We start from the raw sequence: 26,906 nt of genomic DNA on the forward strand, positions 1-26,906 counted from the left end.
TGTGAATTTTAACTTTTGGAAACTTTTAAACTGCTCTAGAAGCATACGGAAGCTTTCAGATTGCCTTGAAATTTTTTGAGAGCTTCTAGACTAGTTGAAAATTATTTGGAAGCCTTTAGCGTGTTCTAAAAGCTTTTGGAAGCTTCTAGTCTATTTTGAAAGGCTTTAGACTCGTTGAGAAGCATTTTGGAGCCTCTGTAGTGTTTTGAAATCTTTTTATAATACTATAGGAGCATTGAAGATTCTGAACTGCTTTAAGACATGTGAATTTGAACTTTTGGAAACTTTTAAACTGCTTTGAAATTTTTTGAGAGCTTCTAGACTAGTTGGAGCTAACTTGGAATGTTTTAGACTGTTCTAAATACTTTTGGAAGCTTCTAGACTATTTTGAAAGGCTTTAGACCGCTTGAGAAGCATTTTGGAGTTTCTGTAGTGTTTTAAAATCTTTTTAGACTAGTTTAGGAGCATTGAAGATGCTAAACTGCTTTTAAGATATGTGAATTTGAAGTTTTGGAAGCTTTTAAACTGCTTTAGAAACATACGGAAGCTTTTAGACTGCCTTGAAATTCTTTGAGAGCTTCTAGACTAGCTGAAGATTATTTGGAAGCCTTTAGCGTGTTCTAAAAGCTTTTGAAAGCTTCTAGCCTGTTTTGGAAGGCTTTAGATATATTTTAGAGTTTCTGTAGTGTTTTAAAACCTTTTTAGACTACTTTAGCAGCATTTAGTAGGCAGTTTAAAAAGCCTTGAAGGTTCTGGACTGCCTTTAAGACATTTAAAACCTAGTAGACGGTTTTAGAAACTTTGGAAGCTGTTAAACTGCTTTAGAAACATACGGAAGCTTTTGAGAGTTTGTAGATAAATTGAAAAGCATTTGGAAGCTTTTAGACTGTTCTAAGAGCTTTTACAAGCTTCTAGACTGCTTTGTAAGATTTGCAAGGCATTTTAGAGGTTTTATAGTGTTTTGGAATTTTTTTAGACTTCTTCAGGAGTATTTGGAATTTTTTTGGTCAGTTTAAATTTGTAAATTGATAATTACACATTTTGCAACATGTTTTTGTCGTTCAGAAGCCTTCAATATCTCAATATAGCAATTTATTATCAAAGCAGTTGGTTTAGTTTATTTTTAAAAACTTGAAAAGCTTGTTCTGTAACAAACTAGTTAAACCATACAAAACTAGCAGTAAATAAGCACAAAAAACTAAAATAAGCACAAAACGAAGAAAAAAGCAAAAGCAAAAAATCAACAAAATCTGTCAAATGACGCGTTTTTGCATAAATCGTTCACATTAGATGTCAAAGCTTGGTAGCTTTTATTATTTACAAAAAGCATAATTTGTAGAAATCCGGACTCTATTAATAACCACTAAATTTCCTTTAAATCAATCACAGCGATGAGGGTGAGGAATTTTATAAATATGAATCCAATTCTAAGTTCTAGTAATATATTCGTAATAGGACTTCATAATTTGGCACCTTAAATGTAAATTATTCAGTCTGATTATCAAAGGGTTACAAGACAACACGAGCGGAAATTTCAATTTCGTAAAGGAATTGTAAACAACAGCAGGTACAGGTTTGTCTGTGACAAAACTTTCGGGTTTTCAATAGGAAGGTAGAAACAAACCCTTTTTTAATGGCCTGTTTGGGTACAAAGGTTTGTTTTGCAACCTGAAAACTGAATAATACTAGTTTAAGGACGTTCTCACAGAGCAAAGTTTGATATTTAGTTCGTAGTTACACTAGTGTGTAAAAGTTACGTTTCCGCCCTCTTTATTTAAAAAAAAAAAAAAACATTTAAATTAAAAAACCATAACTGTTTATTTGATTTCTCAATTAAGATTACATTTTTAATCATCTTGGCAAACAGAGACTTTCATTTAGTAATTTTACTATACATTTTCGTTCAATTTAAAGACATTTTCTACCTATTTCCATGTGTAAAAGAATCGCATTTCGATTCAAAACTGCTGTTCGGTTTAATCTAAGCAACCAAATTTAGGGATTTAAACAGTAACTACTCCTACTAAATTCGAAGAATAGATTTACACAATTTTTTTTCTTGGATGAGTAGCCAATATCCGTAATTATATCCACCATAAAGCTTTAGCATAGTATAAAGTTAAGTAAAAAATTAATTTATTCTGGAATTTGTGGTATAAAATGATTTTAATAAAAACTACTGACGTTTAAGATGGTAAAAGAACTAAAAATTTTCGGTTTAAAAAAATGCTGAAATATGATTGACTTATATAAATTATAATCTACATAGATCTGCACTTTCCCAGACCCGATTGATGGCTTATTAACTAAACTATTCCTGGTTCACTTAAAGGTTAATCCTTTACACACAAACTGTTCGAGCAGGCAAAAAATTGCTTTTCCTACAGATTGCACCCGGTATCGGTGATTTTATAATTATATTATATATTATATTACGGTAGATTTATAATCAAAGTTTAAGGGAAGATTTATGAGACTGCGATGACGGGGCTTCTGTGATGGAATTAAGGAGGATTAATCTCGCAATTTTTAAAGGACAGGAAATTTGCATTAATTTTAAGTGGCATTTCCCGATACTTTGCTTGCAAACGCTTGCTTGCAAAGAGGTTTCTTGAGTAGGGACAAATCCAAGAAAACCAGTGTAAGAAACACTACGAAAAAATGCTAAAAAAGTACACATGTGTAGTATTATAAATTACAGCACAGTGTGAAGTTTGTGTTTGGTCAAAAAAAAAGCAGCAAGCTGTAATCTAAGTATCAAACTCTGCTCTGTGAGAGCGTCCTTAAACTATTATTGTTCAGTTTTCAGGTTGCAAAACAAACTTTAAACCTTTTGTATCCAACCAGGCTAATAAAAAGCTCTCGTTTCCACCTTCCAATTGAAAACCCGAAAGTTTTGTCCCAGACAAACCTTTAAGCTGTTGTTTACAATTCCTTGACGAAATTAAAATTTCCGCTCGTGTTGTCTTGTAACCCTTTGATAATCAGACTGTATAATTTACATTTAAGTTGCCAAATTATGAAGTCTTATTACGAGTATATTACTAGAATTTAGAATTGAACTCATATTTTAAAAAATCCCCTGCCTTCATCGCTGTGATTGATTTAAAGGAAATTTAGTGGTTATTACACTTAAAATTTCAATTGTTTCCCAACATATTACTGTGATTAATTAGAAATATTTTACAAGTCTGGAAAAGTCCAGAAAAAGTTTCAACGTTAAAAGCTTGATTAAGTGGCTTGCAGTTTTAAATTGCAGGTCCTGAGAGCATTTTCAGGTGATGCTCTTAAAAATAAGAGTACTAGTAAAATGTCTGTTGTGCTAATTATGTTTTTATAACAATTATTTTGTATTTATTATTATTCTTTCTTAACAGTTGCCATAATCATTAATTGAGAGCAATATGCAGCTAATCTGAAACAAATTGGTTACTTCGTCTAAGACTCTATTAAAGTGATGCAGCCCCCAGCATTTCAGCCCTACAACCTCGTTATATAGATGGTAATTAAATTTATTGACTGTGATTACTAATCGTCTACTTTGAGGGCTTAACGGGCTAATGGATCTGGGTTTAGATTTAAAATAGTAAATTTTTTAAAGCAAAGACACTGAATTACTTTTAATTTAAATATCCTGTAGCCTGCTAAAATACTTAAAATAGTAATACTATTAATCTAGATTTGCTTTTGAAAAACTTAAACATGTCATAAACCAATTAAAGGTACTTTGAGAGTAGAAATTTGAAAACTGGCCCTCCATAAAAACAAACGTTTTCAGTATCTTAGTTTTTGGCCTGTAACTCCCTTAAATGATCCTTTAGGGCAAAATTACTTGAAAACAATCTTAAAAAATGTGAAATTTCCTGCAACTTTCTAATTTACACATTTGCTGTAACTCCTCAAATGTACTTTCTACCGTTTAAGTACCCTACAATCAATTTGGACCACCCTTTACATAGAATGTTTCAGTTTTAAGTATCCAAACCTTAATGCTAAGTCTACAATGGACAGTTTGTGCTTGGTCAAAAAAGCAGTTTTCAGCTGACTGCTTTTTCTTGATCAATCACAAACTACGAACAGTGCTGCGATTTACGCAAATGCTGCAAATGTAAACTTATTATTATGCTAATCATAATTTTGGTAAAGAAAGCTTAAAAAAGACATTCTTATCATACAAATCATACTAAAACCGATTTAGGCATATCAAATCAAATCAAATCAAATTATGCTTTATTGTCCAAAGAATCAAGTTCCTACTGACAAGGCCAAATTAAACACTACACAATATTACAATCATACAATTTCACATACATTGTTAAAAGATATCTCGAAAAAACTCGTCTAAACTGTAGTACGGACGGGATAAAAGTAGACTCTTCACCTTACTCTTAAATAAATATTTAGCTTATTGAAAACCGCCTTACCGCCATAGATTATTGAAGATTTAACCTGAGTAGTTCTAGGTATTGGTAGTGAGACAGAGTACTCGTCGCTCTGGTCGCCCTCAGCGGGGTGCGGCACATATCCTCGCAAAACTTTTTGTGTATCAGGCAGGCAGTCTCTAGTATAAAAATACCAGTTAGAGTAAGAAACTTTAATCTTGTAAAGAGGTTCCTACAAGATTCTCTAGGGCCAGCCTCCGAGACATATCGAACGGCTCTTTTCTGCAGCACAAACACTGATTTGAGAAGGCGCCCAGAACAGCTACTCCAAAAACCGATGCCATACCGGAGATGCGACTCCACTAGCCCAAAATATGCACTTCTGCTTATGATCTCACTATCAAGCTCTTTGGCTATCACTCTAAGAGCATAGCAGCTCAACGAAAGCTTTCTGTTGATGTGGCTAACAAATTTCATATTTTCGTCAATGCAGATGCCGAGAAATCTGTTCTCTGTCAAAGATGAGATCATCTGTACAGACAGTTGTACCTCAAAAGAACACTTAAAGTTCATTACGCCCGTCTTAGCAAGGTTAAGTCGAAGGCCATTTGCGGAACACCATTTGCTCACCAAATTCAGATCATCCTCAATAACACGCTTAAGAGCAGTCGAATCCGTGCCACTCCAAAGAATGGTGGCATCGTCGGCAAAAAGCGTTAATTTGCCCCTAATATCCATAGAGCATAGATTATTTATAAATATGAGAAACAAAATAGGCCCCAGCACAGAACCTTGTGGCACTCCCAGAGTAATAGGCAACATGCCAGGAACTCTATCCCCGCAGAACACTCTCTAGGTTCGACTGCTAAGATAGGATGTAAACCAAGCACGAACCACCCCTCTGAAGCCATAACCCTCCAATTTGTAGAGCAGAGCCTCACCATCGACGCAATCAAAGGCCCTGAAGAGGTCACAAAACACGGCCGACGCAGACTCGCCCTCATTGAGAGAAAGGAACAAGGATTCCAAAAACCAAAAAAGGACTGCTCAGAATAATAAGCTTTTGTACAAAGATAAGCATGCGGTTCTTCACTAGTCGCTCTATTATTTTTGATTATTTTTACTGTTCTGTGGCGGAAAGAACAACCTCTAACATAGTTACTGACGGGGATCCATTGGATTATCTTAGTAAGGTGAGCATTCCTTGCAGTTTCTACTTTTGCCCTACTGATGTGGCTGAGCTGAAGGACGTGATTTCGCGCATCGCGAATCCTAATTCCTCCGGGTACGATGGGGTGTCCATTAGGGTGTTTGAGAGCCTCGCGGAGCCAGCTTTGTTTTCGCTTGCGGATGCAATTAACGTTTCTTTTGAGACAGGCGAATTTCCTTAACCTATAAGGGTGGGGACTCGGTGGACCCATCGAATTTCCGTCCTATATCGTTGCTTATCACTCTGTCGAAGGTGGTTGAGAAGCTGGTAAAATCGCGGCTGGTTTTGGTTTTTTGTCCGCTTTTAACATTTTAGACTCCTCCCAGTTTGGTTTTCGGGAATCCAGGAGTACGAGCGATGCAGTTTTTTCACTTCTGGAGACACTCTACACTAGCCTTAATGCTGGGGATGTGGCTGCTGCAGTATATTGCGATTTTTCAAAGGCTTTTGACTGCGTGGATCGGGGGGTGCTGCTGCGGAAACTTCACCGTTATGGGGTGCGGGGGACGGCTGCTCGGTGGTTTGAGGAGTATCTTTCGGATAGGATCCAGGTGGTGAGGACTGGTGGCGGTGAGTCTGCGCCCTTGGTGTGTCATCGCGGCGTTCCTCAGGGTTCCGTGTTGGGCCCTATACCTTTCTTGATTTATATAAATGACCTCGCGACGCTGAGTGTTCGGGGTGCATTCACACTTTTGCCGACGATACGACTCTCCTTTGGCATGCGAGAACGGGTGGGGGCCTCAGGGAGATGATAGCCTTGGATCTTCCAAAGGTTAAGGGATGGTGTGATGCAAATTCCCTTAGCTTCAACATCACCAAAAAAAATATACTCACCTTTGGTTGTGATTTTGAAGAGTTATATATTGGCGATCAGCATATAGAAAACAAGTCGGTCACGAAGTTTCTGTGTCTTACCATTGACGATCAGCTTAAGTTCGGGAACTATATTTCTCAGTTGAGATCTAGGTTGGTGTCGGGTTGTTATACCGTTAGGGTGGTCTCGGGCGAGCTGGGAACTGAGACCGCTAGGATGGTGTATTTCTCACTTTTTGAGTCGCATCTGCGCTATAGTATAGCGTTTTGGAGATTTTGTTCTCGACAGCTGTTTAACTCAATTTTTGTCATACAGAAGAGAGCGCTCCGGTTCATGTGCCGTGTGAGAGCTAGGGAGCATTGTAGACCACTGTTTGTTAAGCATGGAATACTGACATTGACGTCTTTGTTGGTCCTCGAGACGGTGTGTCAGATTCACAAAACAGCTTGTGATGGAATTTCTGATTGTTCACATAATACGAGGTTGAGCGAGAAACAGCGTTTGCGCCTGCCTATGCCCCGGTCGACTCTTGTCAGGGGATCGATCGTGTATGAGACCCTCAAAATCTACATCCATTTGGACAGAAAATATAGGCTAATGCCATACCCACAATTTCGAAGGGGGGTTAAGAGTGTTCTATTAACAAGGTCTTATTACAGCCTGGAAGAGTATTACAGTGATAGTCTTTAGTGTCTTTGGTCGTCTGCAATTCTAACTAATTTTTATGGTTGTACTTATTTTTAGTTTTATTGTTACATTTAACTTCTTTTTACTTTGCTTTGTACACAAGAATTCTGTTCTTATTACAATAAAGCGTATTTTGACTTTGACTTTGACTTTGATAAGGTAGGCAATAATGAAATTAGCCTAAAATTTGACGGAGCCTCTCTCTCTCCCCCCTGCATATATCCATACACTCGTCCAACAAAGGCCAGTTTAAGGCAGGCGGGAAACCGACCTGAAGAGAAAGACAAATTACTAGATTCCGTAAGAACCTCGATGGCTATATCGGAGAAGACGCCATATATCTGGGCAGCCAGACCAGCGTGTCCCGCTAATTTTGATTTTCCCCCTTGTAGTGAGACAATGATTTCTTTCAGTTCTTCCATGTCAATAGGATAAAGATAAAATGATTCTGATACATTCCCAATAATCCCTGTACGTCAATTCCCGATCCGACAGTGCAGGGATAACGGATGAAATACCACAGTAGTAGTCATTAAGGTCGTCACAAGTTGAGTGAGCATTCAGAACGTCCCTGAAGCTGGCCAGTTATCCTCCAGATTTCTCTCTGTGCACCTTCGGACCTCCGTATTCTAGCAGTATAATAGATTTTCTTGGCTGCACTTCTATAAATTTTTCTATAATTATTAAAATAAGGAATAAAATGTATATTGGTTGATTAGAATTTTTTAATATAGTGGAGACCTCGCATGTTCCGAGCAGAAACTCTTAAGCCGTTATCCATGGCTTGCGACTCCTCGACTTAATCGCAGTCAAGAGAAAGGCTTGAATAAATACTCCACAAAGCAGCTCCTGAACAGGATTCAGCGGATCGGCAGAATCGAGAACACCCCGCCAGAACGCTCCAGAGCAACGGGCCTCAAAGTTGCAGTAGTGTCCCTGGTGAAGAATCATATATTGGGGGAAACGAAAGGTTAAATCAGACAGTAAATTGTCTCAAAATAAACATTTTGATATCGTTCACGAACTGACTGACGCTAATTACGGATTGTCAACAAAAAAACAAAAACACTGCAAAAACGAAACTGGTTATTGCGGCATTAATTAAGTTTGATAAAGCGTAGTCGATTTGTTTCACACCAGCTTAATTTAATAGCTATTTATGTAATCAGTTACGAAAAGTTCGATTTTGTGTAACGAATGAATGTTTGTAGGGCGAGCGCAGCGAGGTCCTACAATTTGAATGAGTTACACAATAAGACATTTTCGAAACGTGTTGCATACATAATTTTTTCTAATTTTGACCAAAAAGCTGTGAAAACCATCTTTTAAGGTGATTTAACACAAATATTCACTTTAATAGCACCTTGTATAAACTGTGACAACGACATGTTATGATGGATGTCGCCCATATGTTTCTACGGAAATGCATACAAACAGGGAGTGATGAAATGAACTTTTCATAACTAGTTACATAAAGTGATACTTTATGTAACTAGTTACATAAAGTAAAACGTTTTGTCACTCTAATCAGTTTCGAAAAGTGTCACTTTATATGCCAAAATTAGAAAAAAGCATTTTATAGTATTAACAATGTCAGTTAAATGTTTTAATTTTATGTTGCTATAGTGACAACTGAACGGTGAACAGAAAACCGACATAATGAACTAAATTGAACCAACACAAAATTCAATTAGACAAATCCCAGGAAAGTTTAATTGGGACGTTGGAAATAAGCTACAGCGGAAACACACGTGCAAATCTGAAAACGTGATTTTCAATTTGCTTTTCAGCCAGCTAATGTAATACACAACTTCGACGTGACGTTGATAATGCAATTCTGAGCTTGCAACACTGTAAAACTTTGTTGTCACATGACTTTTAAATTGTAGGTTACACGTTGAAAATTTGGTATATTAAATTGTTGTTACATGCATACAGGGTTAACCACCAAAACCGTTCATTAAAATTTATTAGGATTCAAGATTAATAGTAATTTGAAATTTTGGTTTAAAAATATTTTCATCTTTCTGCTACTTCCGGTTTAATCGGAAGTTGATGTCAACTTGCTAATTTTAATTGGAACACCCTGTATATTATTGTATTTTTGATTAGTCCTGTCGATTTCAAATATTTTTCATGAACTATAACCTATATCTATCTACAACGTTTTTGGAAATATTGACGTTTGAAAAATGACACTTTTAGGTTTTCAAGTGTTATAACTTCTAATCAGAATAAGATAGAGCAAAACGGCTTGAATGTTCTTATCTTAACTTGTTGAGATATTTTGACAGGTGCCAAAATTTGAAAAAAAAAGTCAAATTTTCTAATATGACCACGCAATAAATCTCAAAAAGTTAAGACAAACACATGCAAGCCGTTTCGCTCTATCTTATTCAGATTAGGAGGTATGACACTCCAAAAATTAAAAATGTCATTTTTGAAACGTCATAATTTTGAAAACCGTTGCAAATAGCTATAGGTTATGATCAAACATATTTGAAATTGATAGGACTATTCAAAAATACAATAATATAGAGAGTGTTCCATTTAAAATAAGCAAGTTGAAACCTACTTCCGGTTAAACCGGAAATGACAGAGATAAAAATATTTACTTACTTACTTCCAAAATTTCAAATTTCGATAAATATTTGATCCTGATAAACTGTTAATAAACGGTTTGGGTTGCTAACCCAGTATATGCTTATAGAAGCAGAAATTGTAATATACATGTCACAGGACGTTGATTATGCAATTCTGAGCTTGCAACACTGTAAAAGCCAGTTGACACCTGCCAAAAACGGTCACGTGACTTTTAAAATATAATTTAAACTTGAAAATTTGGTAAATTTAATTTAGACAGTTGTTAAAGCTGAAATTGCAAAATACACGTCAAGGAACGTTGATCATGCAATTCTGACCTTGCAACCCTGTAAAATCCAGTTAAAACCTGCCAAAAACGGTCATGTGACTTTTAAAATGTAATCTAAACTTGAAATTTTGGTAAATTTAATTTAGACAGTTGTTAAAGCTGAAATTGTAAAATACACGTCAAGGAACGTTGATCATGCAATTCTGACCTTGCAACACTGTAAAATCCAGTTAAAACCTGCCAAAAACGGTCACGTGACTTTTAAAATGTAATTTAAACTTGAAAATTTGGTAAATTCAATTTAGACAGTTGTTAAAGCTGAAATTGCAAAATACACGTCAAGGAACGTTGATCATGCAATTCTGACCTTGCAACACTGTAAAATCCAGTTAAAACCTGCCAAAAACGGTCACGTGACTTTTAAAATGTAATTTAAACTTGAAAATTTGGTAAATTCAATTTAGACAGTTCTTAAAGCTGAAATTGCAAAATACACGTCAAGGAACGTTGATCATGCAATTCTGACCTTGCAACACTGTAAAATCCAGTTAAAACCTGCCAAAAACGGTCACGTGACTTTTAAAATGTAATTTAAACTTGAAAATTTGGTAAATTCAATTTAGACAGTTCTTAAAGCTGAAATTGTAAAATACACGTCAAGGAACGTTGATCATGCAATTCTGACCTGCAACACTGTAAAATCCAGTTAAAACCTGCTAAAAACGGTCACGTGACTTTTAAAATGTAATTTAAACTTGAAAATTTGGTAAATTCAATTTAGACAGCTGTAAAAGCTCTGATAATGCAAGCTTTTGAGATTCAAACTAATTTTACTGTACAGAGTTTTAGAGCCTTCTGAGATGTAACTATTTTGAGGTTGAAAATATAACTGTATTCATGAGTTTCGCATAACCAAACCCCAATTTCTTGGAACAGAAATCTGTATTCAGTCTGGAAGTGATCAATCATTTCTTAGGGGGCACCGCAAATCTACGATAAAGAAAATATTAATATTTAAAAAGTTTTCTGTACATCATTTTAGTTTGAGTTCACTAGCCTCAAAATAGAGCGGATTTTAGCGTCCAGGAAATTATATAAACAAGACAAAATCTTAATCGGACATAGAAAAGCAAAATTCGCTTCATTAATTCTCTTTGCGGTGGGGAAAAATCTTTCTCAATTTAAAACGTTGAGCTAATGAATCATTACATTGACAACGCTCGGAATTCCTCGCCATTAGTTAGGGAAATTGCCTTAGAGCTAATCAAGGTTCTAGCAAAAAGAAAAATATATTAATCTTTCATAAAAAGAGAATATTGCATTTTTTAACCAGAATTAAACAATGTGGTTAGTTGAATTAGTCGGTTTAATAATAAAATACGAGCAGTTAATATTTTTGTTACTGTGGAAATTTAAGAATATTTACAAAAATACTGCAGTAGACAAATTAATTGAGGTTTATAGAATATTCCAAACAGAGCTAAAAATGTATTTTGCTTTGAAGTTCAAATAACACTAATTAGAGCCTCTAAAAGTTTCTCAAGTTTGTGTTCAAAATTTTACCTCTAAAAGCCCTTGAAAACTTTTCAAATTTGATCAAGATATATATTTTGACAAATTTTGTAATATTTTCAAATTACAAAAACGTAAATCTATCCAAATCTTGCAAAAAAAATCATTATTATTTTAGTGTTTTCATAACTTTGTAAAATCTTCTTACACAAACAATATCCAATAATTCTCAGGAGATTTCCATAATGTTAGCGTTCTAGAGCTTTGTCCAATCTTCTAGTACTCACTAATACGTTCTAAAACCTGTCAGAATGATCGATCGAATGATCTAGAGCCTCTTGAAATATCCCAAAACCTTTTAGGACATTCTAAAACCTGTCAGAAAGTTTCGAAGCTTTCTCAAACTTTCCAAAACATGCTCAAGCTTTCTAGAGCTTTGTAAGACCTTCTAAAACTCACCAAAACTGTTAACTTATGACAATATATACTCCTAGAACTTTTTAGTGTCTTTTAGATTTTTCTAAAACCTGTTAGAACGTTCCAAAGCATTGTCAAACCTTCCAGACAATTTTAGCATTCACTACAACATTCTAAAACCTTCTAGAACGCTTCAAAGTTTTTTGGTAATAATTACAGATCTTTGTAAAACTATCTAGAAGAATCCAAAACATGCTAAAGTTTTCTGGAGCTTTGTAGGACCTTCTACAACTCACCAAAGCAGTTATATATTCTCCTAGATCCTTTCAGTGTCCTTTAGAGCTTTCTAAAACCTGTCAGAGCGTTCCAAAGCATTGTCAAACCTTCTAGACAATTTTATCATTAATAAAATATTGATAAAACTATCTGGAGAGGTTTCGAAAACATTTCAGAACATGCTAAAGCCTTCTACAGTATTGTCAGATCTTCTAGAACTATTTTCTGAGAAGTTTTCAGTGTTTTTTTAGAGCTTTCAAAAACCTGCCAGAACGTTCCAAAACATACCCTAACTTTCTAAATCTTTCTAGTATTAACAAGAACATTCTAAAACCTTCTAAAGTTTTTTATAGCTTTGTAGGACCTTCTAGAGTTCACCAAAACACCAAGTTTTTTATTTTCCTAGAAACCGTCAGTGGTCTTTAGAGCTTTTTAAACCTTGTCAGAACGTTTCAAAGCATTCTCAAACATTCTAGAGCATTTTAGCATTGACTAGAACATTCTAAAACCTTCTAGAAGTTTCCAAAACATGCTAAAGCTTTCTAGAGTTTTGTACGACCTTATAGAGTTCACCAAAGCTCTTTTGTAAGTACTTTCCTAGAACTTGTCAGTGTCTTTTAGAGCTTTCTAGAAAGTCTCACAACGTTCCAAAGCATTCTCAAACCTTCAAGACTTTTCTAGTATTTATTAGAACATTTTAACACAATCTAGAACGTTTCAAAGGTTTTTCGAATCTTTTAGATTTTTGTAAAGCTATCCAGAAACTTTCAAAACTTTCCAGAAGCTTTCTAGGGTTTTGTACAACCTTCCAGAACTTACCAAAATAGTTTTATATTCTTCTAGAACCTTCCAGTGCCTTTTAGACCATTTTAAAACTTGCCAGAACGTTCCAAAGCCTGCTCGAACCTTCTAGATCTTTGTAGAAAGTAGAAATACCTGGAACGCTCTAGGTTAGGTTAGGTTAGGTTAGGTTATAAACTAAAAAATCTTTGATGATGTCATTTAGTGTATACTAAACTTTGTTTAGAAGTTTTTATACTTGGAGATGTTGTTACAAATCTTCTTCAAACAGTTTGAAAACACCCCAATCATCAAGACATCTAATCAAAGCCCTATGAAGATTTTTAAGATTCATATTCTTCTAAAATCTTCTTCAGCAAATTTTAGATTTGAAGGTGTTATATCAGTATTTTCTTGAAATCTGATTTTAAGGCCTTTTTTGTCAAATCTCTCCTTTCTTCTTCATTCAAAATACTCTAGACTTGAACATACATTACAAAACTGTCTATTTGTTGAATTTCTTCAGATTGTAATAATCTAGTCTTCAAGACATTAAGAAAAAATTTAGTAATTTCTAAAAATGGCAATTTGTGCCTTTATGCAGAATCTTGTAAACCAATTGTACTACCAAACAGTTTTTATCTCTGATAATGTCATTTTGAATCAAAGCAAATAGCTTTGACATTGATTATTATACTTTTCTCTTGTTTGTTGTTTTGATCATTACAACCATTAAATTATTTACAAATCAGAGATGAAATACTAATACAACACAAAGCACTTCCATATGAAGTAGTGACATAAATTATCATCTTTAGGCTTTCTACGCGACATGATAAATTACCTTTCATCACTCGTACGGTTCTGATTTTCCAACTGTGGAAAACTGCCTCAACTGTAGGCAAAATTCCTTCTGGAACAATTCTCCTTTATAGTCACTTTTGCTATGTAAATATGAATGGCTTTCATCCATATCCTCGTTAAATTATCTAAAACGTTTATTACTATAATTAGTCGCAAAACCGTACACATCCCCTACCATTTTTCACGAGGGTGATTCCCCGGGACACAACATAATAGCTACAACATTTATTATTTTGTATCTGACGTTAATTGCTTGCGTGAATAATTTATTGCGTAAATTTGCCTATCAGGAAGGTTGGTGAATTGCCCCTGTATACGCATTTTTATGGTGTATTAATTGCAGCTAAATTAAGTCGTAATATAATGTGGCTTAAACGAAGATTTAGGTGAGTTAATAACATCCTTATCAAACTTCTAAAAGCCTAAATTTAGATTAATTGAATACATTACAGGTATTCCGTTGATTTTGTTTACCGAAAGCGTATAACAAAATTGATTAGTTTACTTTTGATTGGAGGAAAACAGTAATTTGTTTATTCTGAAATTTGAAAACTCTAAGCCTTCATCACTCTATCATTTGTGGTTTATTGCAGAATGGTTTGGAAATTTAAGTTAAGATATTCGGGGGCAATACCACAAGAGCTCAGATTTAGCCGGATAATTTTTGTGCTTGTCTTAGAACACTTTCTTTTTGGTGTTACAGCACGAGACCTGTTGTAACTAAATCACGAGAGCGCAGCTCGAGTGATTTTGCCAAACAGGTCGAGTTTTGTACCATAAAGAAAGTATGAGAAGACAAGCGGAAAAATTATCCTGTTCAAAATCTGAGCTCGAATGGTATTTGATAAGACAATTCCATGAATATAATCAATAATATAATAAGACTTCTTTGTACTGGCAGAAATACATTTTTCTGCTTCTTTTGATTTTCTGCAGTAGAACTCTATCCGAAGCGAGCCATAACCAAAACAATACGAACAAAAATCAAAATTGACAGTGCCAGCAAAAACCTCAAGGTGAGACATTGCAACAATAGAAGTGTAGTGAAAATCCGTGGAAACGATGAAATCAACAGCAAAATTTATCCGATTTTTTTATCCGCTAGCAAACCGTGTTTTGATGACGTATATATGGCATTTTTTGTACATGAGTGGAATTGTCTAAATAAAAAAAGATGTAAAATGATTAAATCTAAATAATACCAATAATTTTAAATCTAGTGCAAACACTACTTGCAAAATATACAACAAAGTAAGACCATGAAAGATATTTGTTTCTTAAAAAATGTGTCATTAAAATTGCAAACCTATAGCGACATCTACAGGTCCTTTTCCTACTGTTTAATTCCCTTTACCTAATGTGTTCCTTCTATTTGAAAGGGTTGATTTATGGTAATAAATAGACTCGGTATGGAGCCGAGACGTTTCCTTTGCCCTGCAACAATGAATAAGAGCTTTTTCCGTCCCCGGGATTTTTTTATGATCCTGGGGCTATTTTAAGAGTTGGACAAACGCTATTTAGACCAGAATTAATAGAGAACTCCTATAGGTCCGAGTTAATTACGGTAATCGTTTACCCTGCACTGTGTTTCTGCAAATTTAATTTTACGAGCTACGTACTTACAGAGAAAAAGTGCAAAGAAATGTTAATGCTGATTAACTGAAAGTCCCTTTTAGGTTCGAGTTGGAAAACCAAGAGAGTCCATAATATGATTTCTGCTTGACCTTTTTTGGCTTTATTAAATTGGTTAATACCGTCCTATATTTCTTATATGTCCAAATTCCTTCTGGAATCTTCTGGAATACTATTAAAGCTTGTCAGACATTTCCACGACTTTCGGAATATTCCAAAAGCTTCAAAAAGGTTATAAAAATATTTAATATTCTATTTTAGGAATATTCCAAGAACAAATACTTTTATGATATTCCTAACGCTTTTGAAATATTTCACAACCTATATAAAGATTATGAAAGTATTTAAGATAGTTTTAAGACCCTTTTGGAATATTCTAAAAACCTTCTGCAAGCTTCTAAAACACTATTAAAGCATCTCAGATATTCCATAGGTTTTTGAAATATTCCATATACTCCAGGAACGTCAAAATTTTGAAAATACTTTAAATTTTTTTAGAATATTTCATACATTTTTAATGACCTTCTACAAAATTTTTAAGTATTATTTATTCACCTTGCAAGATATTTTAAAGCTATTTGGAATATTATATATGTGGGTACTTTTCGATACTCTATTGGAATTTCAGGTCAAAGATCACAGACACATTCACTCCGAAATTCCGCTAAATTGATGGCTCAATCGTTTATTACCTAATTTGTTGCAAGAAATACAAAAAAATATTTAATACAAAAGTTAGTATATTTTGTGTCTAACGCTCCAAGCAAAATTTTCCGAATTATATTTTTGAGGTTGAGAATACTTTGACGTTTGTGACAGCAATCACGTGACACTGATACACTATTTAATTAGACAGACACGTGGCAACTGCCAAAATATTGACCGAGAAGCTAAAAACCACGACTTATCTCGCATACCTCAAGATAACTGTTCAATACTGTAATTTTTAGAGCTCCATACCCAAACTGGGCAAAATGTGTCAGTTTTGATGGTGATACTGGTACACTATTTAATTAGACAGTGACGTGACAACTGTCAAAATAATGGCCGAGAAGCTGAAAACCACAACATGTCTCGAATACTTAAGGAAAACTGTTCCATTCTGTGATTTTTAGAGCTTCTTGTCCAAACTGGACAAAGCTTGTCAGTTTTAATGTTTATGACAGTTGTCAGGTGATACTGGTACACTATTTAATTAGACAGTCAAGTGAAAACCGTCAATATAATGGACGTGAAGCCAAAAATCACCACTTGTCTCAAATAGTTAAGAAAAACTGTTCCATTCTGTGATTTTTAGAGCTTCATGTCCAAACTGGGCAAAATGTGTCAGTTTTGATGTTTATGACAATTGTCACGTGATACTGGTACACTATTTAATTAGACAGTCACGTGACAACTGTCAAAATAATGGCCGAGAAGCTAAAAATCACGACTTGTCTCAAATACTTAAGAAAAACTGTTCCATTTTGTGATTTTTAGAGCTTCATACCCAAACTGGGCAAAATGTGTCAGTTTTGATGTTTATGACAATTGTCACGTGATGCTGGTACACTATTTAATTAGACAGTCACGTGACAGCTGTCAAAATAATGGCCGAGAAGCTAAAAATCAAGACTTGTCTCAAATACTTAAGAAAAACTGTTCCATTCTGTGATTTTTAGAGCATCATGTCCAAACTGGGCAAAGTTTGTCAATTTTAATGTTCATGACAGTTGTCAGGTGATACCGGTACACTATTTAATTAGACCATCACGTGAAAACTGTCAAAATAATGGCCGAGAAGCTGAAAACCACGACATGTCTCGAATACTTTAAGACAACTGTTCAATTCTGTAATTTTTAGAGCTCCATACCGAAACTCGGCAAAATGTGTCAGTTTTGATGTTTATGATAATTTTCACGTGATACTGGTACACTATTTAATTAAACAGTCACGTGACAACTGTCAAAATAATGGACGAAGTTAAAAATCAAGACTTGTCTCAAATACTTAAGAAAAACTGTTCCATTTGGTGATTTTTAGAGCTTCATGTCCAAACTGGGCAAAATGTGTCAGTTTTGATGTTTATGACAGTTGTCACGTGATACTGGAACATTTTTTTTTGAGATAGTCGTGTGACACCTGTCAAACTAATTGTCAGGAACCTACAACGTCTGGTTTCGAATACTGGAAGTTAACTATTTTTCTACGCTGTGATTTTTACAGTTGCATGCCTCGATTGGTTAAAGTTGGACAGTTTTGACGTCTGTGACAACTGTCACCTAAAACTCGTACACCATTTACATAAACAGTCACGTGACAATGGTTAAAATTATGGTCATGGAGTCAAAAACCATGTATTTTATCGAATACTGCAAAAAAGCTGTTTTCAACTATGAATTCTTGCAGCTTTTTCTCAGTTATGATGTGTCACATATCAGGAAACACCATTTACTTAGAAAGTCACGTGACACTTGTCAAAATAATACCTAAATACTGTAGTAAGTATACCTAATTTTACGTACGTACAAAATAAAACATTTTTGGGTTTTTATAAAAAAATATATGGATTTAAATCATTTTTATGAAAATCTGTAATTGTTCTATTTTTGTACGTCAATTACTTAATTTGACAAGACAAATTATATAATAAACTTTATCGACTCATCCTGTACTGGACTTTGGATTTAGATTTCTTTTATACAACCGACCGTTAAATGGAAATTTACATCTGCTGGTTTTCAGCCACAAAATGTTCAATCTTAGGGGAATCGCTTTGCGGAAGAGGATAATGTTTCTTTTATGACACACAACTTAGCTTTTCTAGAATATAATGAGATCAGAGTGGATTTTGGTTTTATTCACTATACGTCAAATAGTGGATAAGTGCTTTATGTTAATCAAAAACTTTTAAGCGTTAATTTTATTACTTTCTGGCACCATTGCATTTTAGGTATAAATCTAGGAATATTAAAGATTTCTAGTAACTTTATTAGGTGCTTCTTTATAGTAAATCCACATGTGCAGTAATTGCGTAAATACCAGCACAGTGATTGGTCAAGAAAGAGCAGCTTTCAGCTGGGTACTTTTTCTTGACCAATCACAAAATACAGAAGATATAATATACAGTGCGTTTTTTTTAACGCGCAACATAGGATTTTACGTGTTAAATTTTTAAGCCCATGTTAGACCATTTTATTTTGGAACTGCAAGTCTATAACTTGACGGGTGTGTCTTTAGTACCCTGAAGCTTAAGTAAGTCTACCAATTTGGTCTAAAAAGTGATTAAAAACTAGAAAAAAATCATTTTTTTTCGAAAAGATTTTATCGTTCCATACTCCCTGTATGCGTTGTTGTTCCTTGTTGTTTTTATACTGACAGGGCAGGTAGCAGGTAAAGTGACATATTTTGACTGCATTACGACCCGACATCTTTTGAACGTCAAAAAGGCATTTTATGATTGTTTGGAATACTGTTTGGCTTCAAACGGAGGTCACTTTGAACAATTCACTTATAAAAATACTTCTTTTGTTCTTAACTTTCTTGATATAAAGTTAATGATCACCCTGTTTTACTTTCTACGCCAAATTTTACCTGCTACCTGCCGTGCCAGTATCAAAAACAACAAAGAACAACAATGCATACAGGGAGTATGAAACGATAAAACCTTTTCGAAAAAAGATGATTTTTTGCAAGCTTTTTAACACTTTTTAGGCCGAATTGGTAAACTTACTTAAGCTTCAGGATACGAAACAGCCACCCGTCAAGTTTTATACTTGTAGTTCCAAAATAACATGGTCTAACATGGGCTTAAAAATTTAACACGTGAAATCCTATGTTGCGCGTTAAAAAAAACGCACTGTATAAGCAAATACTTGTTAGTAAGCTTTCTCCACATTTTTTATTGCTTTTGATTTGTTTTTGCAAAGTTTACAACAAAAAAAAAACTGAAAGAATTGAGTTTAGAACAAAAAAGCGACGAAACAAAAGCAGCCACATCAATTGGGAAAACTAACTAAATTAGACAAATCCCTGGAAAGTTTAATTGCAATGCTGAATTCAGGTTTGAAACCCACCTGCAAAATTGCAACCGTGTTTTTCAATTAGATTTCCAGCAAGTTAATTCAATTAATAAATATTGCAAATATACCAGGAAGTTATTTGTTAGGGAGTTAATTTTAATGTACAAATGTCACGTGAAAGCAAAGTAAAACTGATAAATTTGTATTTTTTGTGGTTTCTCATATTTTTTTACTGAACTGACTAAACATAAAATATAATAATAATTGTCTACCTCTTGTCGGTAGAGACAACTTTGTTGTTGTTGTGATTGTTAACGAGTTGTCATTTAAAAGTGAGACAGCAGTTGGCAGTATTTGTTTGTAAACAAAAGGAAATACAGTGCGAGTTAGTGTTTTCGTGGAAAAACGGTACATTTGGTGTCAGAAGTGGGATTGGAGATCCAGGAAAACTTCAAAGTAAGAAGGGATGATTAAGGAAATTAAAGCCAGCCAAGTAAGTCAGAGGAAATAAAAGCAAACCAGATAAGTCAAGATCAATTTGAGGCCAAAATAGAAGAGATACAGTCAAGTCAAGATCAGAAGTTTGATGACATTAAAGACCAACTAAAGGACCAGTTTGAGCAACAAGAGAAAAAGTTAGATTTTGTGATTACCGAAATGAAAAGTCAGATGGAACACAGGATGGAAACCTTTGAGAGAAAAGTTGAAGAAGTGACGGAGCGAATAGGCAGAGTGGAAGTAACTGTTCAGAAACTACAAGAGAAAGTTGACTAACTGTAAGAAAAGTCAACCTATTATAGCCAACCTTATTCGCCAGTACTAATGTCTGCTCAAATATCAAAAGTCCAGTTTCCGACGGCAAGACCTCGTGGCAGGTTTACAAAAACAGTTTGAGGCTGCTGCACAGACAAACAGTTGGACGTCAAGTGACAAAGCCACTGTCTTGGGTTTGTTCCTTCGAGAAGAAGTTCTGCAGACTCTAGAAGATACTCGTTATAAAAACCACGATGACTTGATTCAAAACTTAGAAATGAGGTTTGGAATCAAGTGTCTGGAGCAAGTTTACGAAGCACAGTTAGCGAGAAGAAGTCAGAGAAGCCAAGAAACCTTGCAGCAATACGAAGCTGACATTGCCCGTTTAGTTTATCTGGCTTATCCAACTGCCTGCCAGGACATCAGAGAGCGTTTAGCAGTAAGAGTGAGTAAAAGATCGGGATACTGAGCAAGCTTTTAGAATTGCCAGGTGCAAAACATTACATGATGCCCTTGCCTACGCTTTGGAGTTTCAGGCAGTAAAGCAAGTGTCACGAAGACATGCACAAGTGCGCCAAGTAAGAAGCCGAACACCAGAGCACAAAAATCGATATTCAAGCACAGGCAATTCAAGATCCAATCAGACTGGAATCGTCGATTGGAAACCCGTAATGGAAATGTGGAGTAAAGTAAAGGGGCAAAACAATAGTAGTGAGAAAAAGCATCCATTTTCTTGTTCTTTTGAATGCTGGAACTGTGGGGAAAAAGGGCACATTCGACCTCAATGCCCTAAAACAATCCTTATTACCAAAGGAAGCCGTCTGCACGATGCTGGAACTGCGGTGAAGAAAGACATAAGCAACATCAGTGCCCCAAATCAAAAAAATGGTGAGTTATGGAAGAGAAAGCCTAGCCAATGTTCATCAGAAGCAAAAGTTGACTGAAAATCATCATTCACTTTCAGTTATTAAGTTAGCTCGTCTTAGGTAGCAGAACAATACCAGCTTATTAGTGAATGGCAAGGTTTCCGGAAGAAATTGTCAAATGGTTGTCGACACTGGAACTTGTTTCACCATAGTAAGACCAGACATAGTGAAGCATTGCATGATACCGGAGCAAAGTTTATATTGGAAAAAGCCGAGGGTGATACCATGCCTGTAATGGAAATCCATGAAGCTAAAATCCAGTTTGGACAGCATGAACTCAATCACTTCGTTCTCGTAACCCTAATATAACCGATGATGTACTGATGGGATTGGATCTTATGCGGAAACATTTGGATTTGTAGAATAGGGTCATCAAGACTAATCGAAACGAGGTTAGTGTGAAGATGGTCGAGCAGACAACAACAAAAGGTACATTGCAAGAAAATTACTTGCCCAGAGCCATGTCAGGTCATCATCTTGTCAGGAAGGCTGCAAGCGGCGTAAAATGGCTGAAATTGAAGCGTCGTGCAGAAGAGTGGTTTTAGAAAGTGAAGCAGTGCGGACACAGAAGATATACATCATCGTCGAAGCATCGACTTAAGAATACCTGTTGAAAAGACCCGTAAACAAGTTCGAGGAAAGAACAAGTCTGGAAGAAGTCGTCGACAAGGCAGTTGTTATAAAATCAGTAGCAGCGGAAACCAAACTGGTAACCTGGGCTGATTAGATACTCCTGTTCGGAAGGAAGGAAAATTGGTCAAGTTATAGAAGAGGGGATTATACAACCATTACAGTAATGAATTCTGCAAACTTTCAACATGATAGCTCACTTCTGTTCGTTACACGAGGTGTTTATTTCATTAATTACCCCGAAAGCCAGGCACTTAACAGATAAACGTGCTCTTCATACGATCCATTAGGCTCTCGCTTTTCCTTTGTTCATTGCTGCTTAATAAGATCAAAAATTACAATACATTTTTAGTAAAATGGATAAGTAGTCAATTTCAGACATGGCTCAATGCTTGAAAAAATGTGCTATTAATTTAAGAATTTGATTGCAGTCTAAAAAACCATAAATCAGAATATATGTCAGGGTTTTAAGGGTTTAAAGGTGGTTTGTGAGATACCTCAACAACAACTGGGATTATTATCCCTGTTGAGGGGTTCACGTCAGCTTTGTAAGCCAAATCTTCAAGCTGAAAAATTACTTCTTTTATTTTAAGCCCTTCGTTAACTAAATGTTATATTAACCCTCGTATAAATTGAAACCATCAGGCAAGCTAAGCAAAAACTCATTTGCTATAACGTAATATTTGCAAATTTACTGTTTTCCAGGACCGATGATCTGATTTTTCGCACTAGATCGGTAATTAAGTTTATATGAACTTGTTTGTTGATCGTTTCCATGCTGATTTGTACGCAGAACGAGCCCTGTTAATAGGCATTTTCGAATTAAATTTCAGTCAAACGTTGTTAAATTACAGTTGACAAAGTTGCGCTAACTGTTGGAAAGTACCTATTATTTACAAAACGGGCAATAAATTTGAAGTTTGTCATGTTAAATTTCACAAAAAATTACACATTGTCGCGAAAATAAGTGAAAATGGGACACCCTGTACAGTGTTGCCATCTTAAAAATTACCATTTTTTGGTCAAGTGACTTTTATTTTTCAATTTTTGCCTTAATAACAGCTGTTTAAATCGGATTTTACACTACCTTTTTAGGGTAAAGTGACGTGTATTGTATAGGGTGTCTCATTATAAACGACCTCCCTTAAATTTTTTTGTTTATGTTTTTAGAAAAAACAATGTTTATACACAAGTTGTAGAATTTGTTAGAAAGATTTGAACGCAATTTACTTGAATTATACAGGATGTCCCAAAAAAGTGTTGGCGGGTAATGTAGAAAGGTAGAAAAGCTGCAACACGGTATAATCAAGAACGAAATTAGAACACATTATATGGCAGTAATTTACATTATACAGATTGTGCTCTAAAAATTAAGTATGACGAAATCATTGTAGTCGTAGGAGGTAACTTAATTTTCAATGATTATCTTAACGGCTTGACGGACAAGGTTGACAATTTCAGACGCACAAAGTGTAAAAAATTAAAATATATTATTAAATATAAAATTAAACAAAAAACTTAACACTTTACTTAAATCAAAAATAATTCTCAAAAACAAATAGATAACAAATCCGATTTTATATTCCATAACAGGGTAAAAAAATGATCTAATGTTAGGTTTTCTCGCGAAAAATTGGATTTGATGGAAAGGGGGCTAAAATATTGCTTAAAACCTAAACTTAGAGTTGACGATGTTCTGGGGTTTGCTGTGGAGATGGACGTGGCCATTGAGAGCGTTTCCAGCGGTTTCAACATTAAAAATCATATCAGAATTGACGTCTTCACGGAGATCTGCAAGATTAGGGGAGGTTTTCCCGAAAGAGAAAGATCACTAATCAACCACACTAACTTCAATGTACTAAAGTCAATTACAGATCAATTTAAAAATCAAAAAGGTGATTATATCTACAAAGTTAAAACATTTCTCCCACGAAAACTCCTTTCAAAAATCCACTAACCACATATAAAAAACAATTAGGCATAAGATGAGAATAGTTCATAACCAGCACAGATGGTTAGTAAATGTATGGGGTGGTATAATGGGCAGATATTTGATTGGACCCTATTATTTTAAAGAAAATTTAAATGGCATAATATTTTTCGACTTTTTAAGAAATCAACTTCCCATTTTGCTACAAAAAATACCATTTGAAATAAGGTCAAAAATGTGGCTACAATTGGATGGGGCTCCAGCACATTACCATCGCAAAGTTCGGCATTTTTTAAATCAACAATTCCAAAATCGCTGGATTGGAAGAGATGGATTTCAAAATTGGCCCCCTCGTTCAACTGATTTGACATCGCCGGATTTTTTTTATGGGGATACGTGAAAGGTATTGTCAAGACAACATGAAAGCGGGAATTAGGAAAGCTTTCAAGATCATATCCCCTGAAAGGCTTGACAATGTCGCTGAAGGATTTCAAAAGAGAGTACGTTTGTGTTTAGAGTCAGACGGTCGCAATTTTTAACATATTTTATAAATAATTTTTACTTCCTTTACCATAAATCTTATAAATATTAACCTGTTTTTTCATTACGTACTTAATTTAAGTGATATTATTTTTGGTCGTAATACATACAATATTTTATCTACTTACTACTAATGGTAATAATTATATATTTCGAAAATAACAAGAGCTATTTTACGACAACATCAAAAATCAGTTGAAATATAGATTTTCCGGCATCTTCTTCTTATAGTGCATCTCCTATCAGAGGTTTGCTATCATCACAGCAACTGGACCTTGTTGACTGCAGCTCTGAACAGTTGAACGTGGCTACAATCAAACCAATCCCTTAGGTTCCTTAGCCAGGACACGCGGCGTCTGCCAATGTTCCGTCTTCCCCTAATCTTTCCTTGAACTATCAGTTGTAAAAGTGTGTATTTCTGTCCTCTCATTATATGACCCAGATATTGGAGCTTTCACTTCTTTAGTAATTCTATCGGTCCAGGGAATCCTCCACATTCTACGGTAGCGCCACACTTCAAAGGCCTGCAGGTTGCCCATGTGGTTTTTCTTGAGGGTCCAAGCCATCCTTCCTAAGTTCCATGGTTAGATTCCGACTCGTAAATCAATTTTTCATCTTTATAAATGTTGTTCTGGCTATCTCTACCTTTGTTCGTATTTTTCTTGTTTGATCACCCGTTTGTTCTAAGCAAGTACCGTGGTGTTTTCCACCGTCTGGTTCACATGGTTCAGATTCTGCGTGAACTTTGTAACTACCATTGGTTTTCTTAAAGTTTATTTTTAGTCCGTATTCATTACATCGCTCATTTAATCTTTCCAAGATTGCTCGTTAACAAGACGGTGTCATCAGCATATCTCATATTATTAATCACTTCTCCATTTATAACTATTCCCACTGACTCATCTTCTAAGGCTTTCCTAAAAATAGCTTCGCTGTATAGGTTAAAGAGAAGTGGCGATAGGATGCAACCTCTTCTCACACCACGACGAATCTCCATTTCTTCAGTTGGTTGGTTTTCTACCATTGTATTAGCTTTCTGGCCCAATATAGATTACTAATTATTTTAACATGCGAGCGGACCGTTCTAATGACGAGCAGCCGATGTAATTTGTCATGTTTCACTTTGTCAAAGGCTTTTTCGAAATCGATGTAACACGCTGAAACATGCACCTCTTGGTTTATATCAAGACAGGGCTGGAAAAGAAAGTTAATCCCGAAAAGCCAAGTGTGAAGTGTTCCAAGTCCTTCGCGGAATCCAAACTGCCTGTTGCCTATGTCCTCCTCTAGTCTTCTGTAAATTCTTTTATGGATGATCTTCAAGAACAACTTTAAAGTGTGGCTCATAAGTGCGATGGTTCGGTAATCCGAGCATTCCCTTGGATTTAGTTTCTTGGGTACGAGCACAAAGGTGGATGTTAGCCATTATTTAGGAATTTCTTCCTTATCATAAATGCGACTACAAAGGTTCAGCAGGATATCAATCACATCATCATCAAAGAGTTTGATAAGCTCTATGGGTATCTGATCAGGACCAGCAGCTTTCTTGGAGTTCATAGTTTTCAGAGCATATACTATTTCTGTTCTTAATATTTTTAGGTGTAAGGTATGCTTTCCACCTTTTATGTCTGTCCCCCACGTCAGTTATTATACGTCCATTTGTATCCTTGTTACTATTACTAGCCTTGATCCTGTTGCATCCAGCCATATCCTTTATCTTTTTGTGCATGTGAAAGCTGTTAAATTTCCTCTCTAGTACTTCTATTTCCTCACATTGAGTTACTAGGTATTCTTCTTTTGCTTCCTTAATTTTCCTCTGTATCTATCTTTCTTCTTTCTTTCATGCGATCTAGAACTTCTGATGTTATTATACAGTTAGCTTAAATTACATTTTTTATAATCACGTAACAGTTTTTGACTAGTGACACTTTATCTTTACAGTATTGCCATCTCAGCTTTTCACCACTGTCTAAACTAGATTTACCGAATTTTCACAGTTGGAACTACATTTTTGTGGTCACATGGCTGTTTTTAACTAGTTTCACTTTACCTGTACAGTGTTGTCAGATCAAAAATTACTTTTTTCGTCTATTTTTAATTTAGTTTTCCAAAAAAGTCCCTGATTTAGTCAGAACGTAAAATCCTAGAAGAAAATTGTAGAAGTGCATTTATTTTCCACTAAACCCCATTCAGATGATAATTTCTAAATTTAGACAGTTACTGTCCTGAAACTTACAGTGTAAGCAGACAATTTATCTGACATTCCAGGTCAGTATTGCATTTTGTTGACCAAAACCTACTTATCACCTATTGTAGACTACTTGTTGGTTTTCCTTTCGGTATATATATATATATATATATATAAACAATCTTTATTTTCAATAGAAAAGTTATATATATTTAATACAAAAACGAAGAACATCAGTCATTAAAAATGTTCAATTTAAAGTCTTCATATTTCCTTCCTTTTTCCTCATTTTTTTTAGTTTAATAAAAGTTTAAATCTAGAGTTTGTGCCGGAAAAACATCTTGTCTGCTCTGCCTCAATTTGTCACTTTCCAGCAGGTAAGCCCTTCTCTTTTGTGGAGATTTATTATTAAAAATACAAAACATGGATTTTGCAGGGAAAACTGAATGGACGTCTAATTTATCAAAGCAAAACTCAGACGGTACGATATAGTA

At 35.0% G+C, this 26,906-nt stretch overlaps 1 protein-coding gene and 1 long non-coding RNA gene across 2 annotated transcripts in view; one reads left to right on the top strand and one right to left on the bottom strand.

Annotated features, from left to right (window-relative positions):
* The window catches only part of LOC145729588 (diuretic hormone receptor-like), a 213,308-nt gene that overhangs the window by 126,931 nt on the left and 59,471 nt on the right, over positions 1–26,906 (bottom strand). The gene's annotated exons all lie outside the window — the stretch shown is intronic.
* LOC145729553 (uncharacterized) lies at positions 6,803–7,808 on the top strand. The gene is made up of 2 exons (XR_014178404.1): positions 6,803–7,393; positions 7,507–7,808. It is a non-coding gene; the product is annotated as an uncharacterized LOC145729553 (long non-coding RNA).

This window comes from Ips typographus, linkage group LG5, assembly GCF_016097725.1.
Source record: "Ips typographus isolate SLU linkage group LG5, UJ_Ityp_2.0, whole genome shotgun sequence".
In the NCBI taxonomy this organism is placed as follows: Eukaryota; Metazoa; Arthropoda; class Insecta; order Coleoptera; family Curculionidae; genus Ips; species Ips typographus.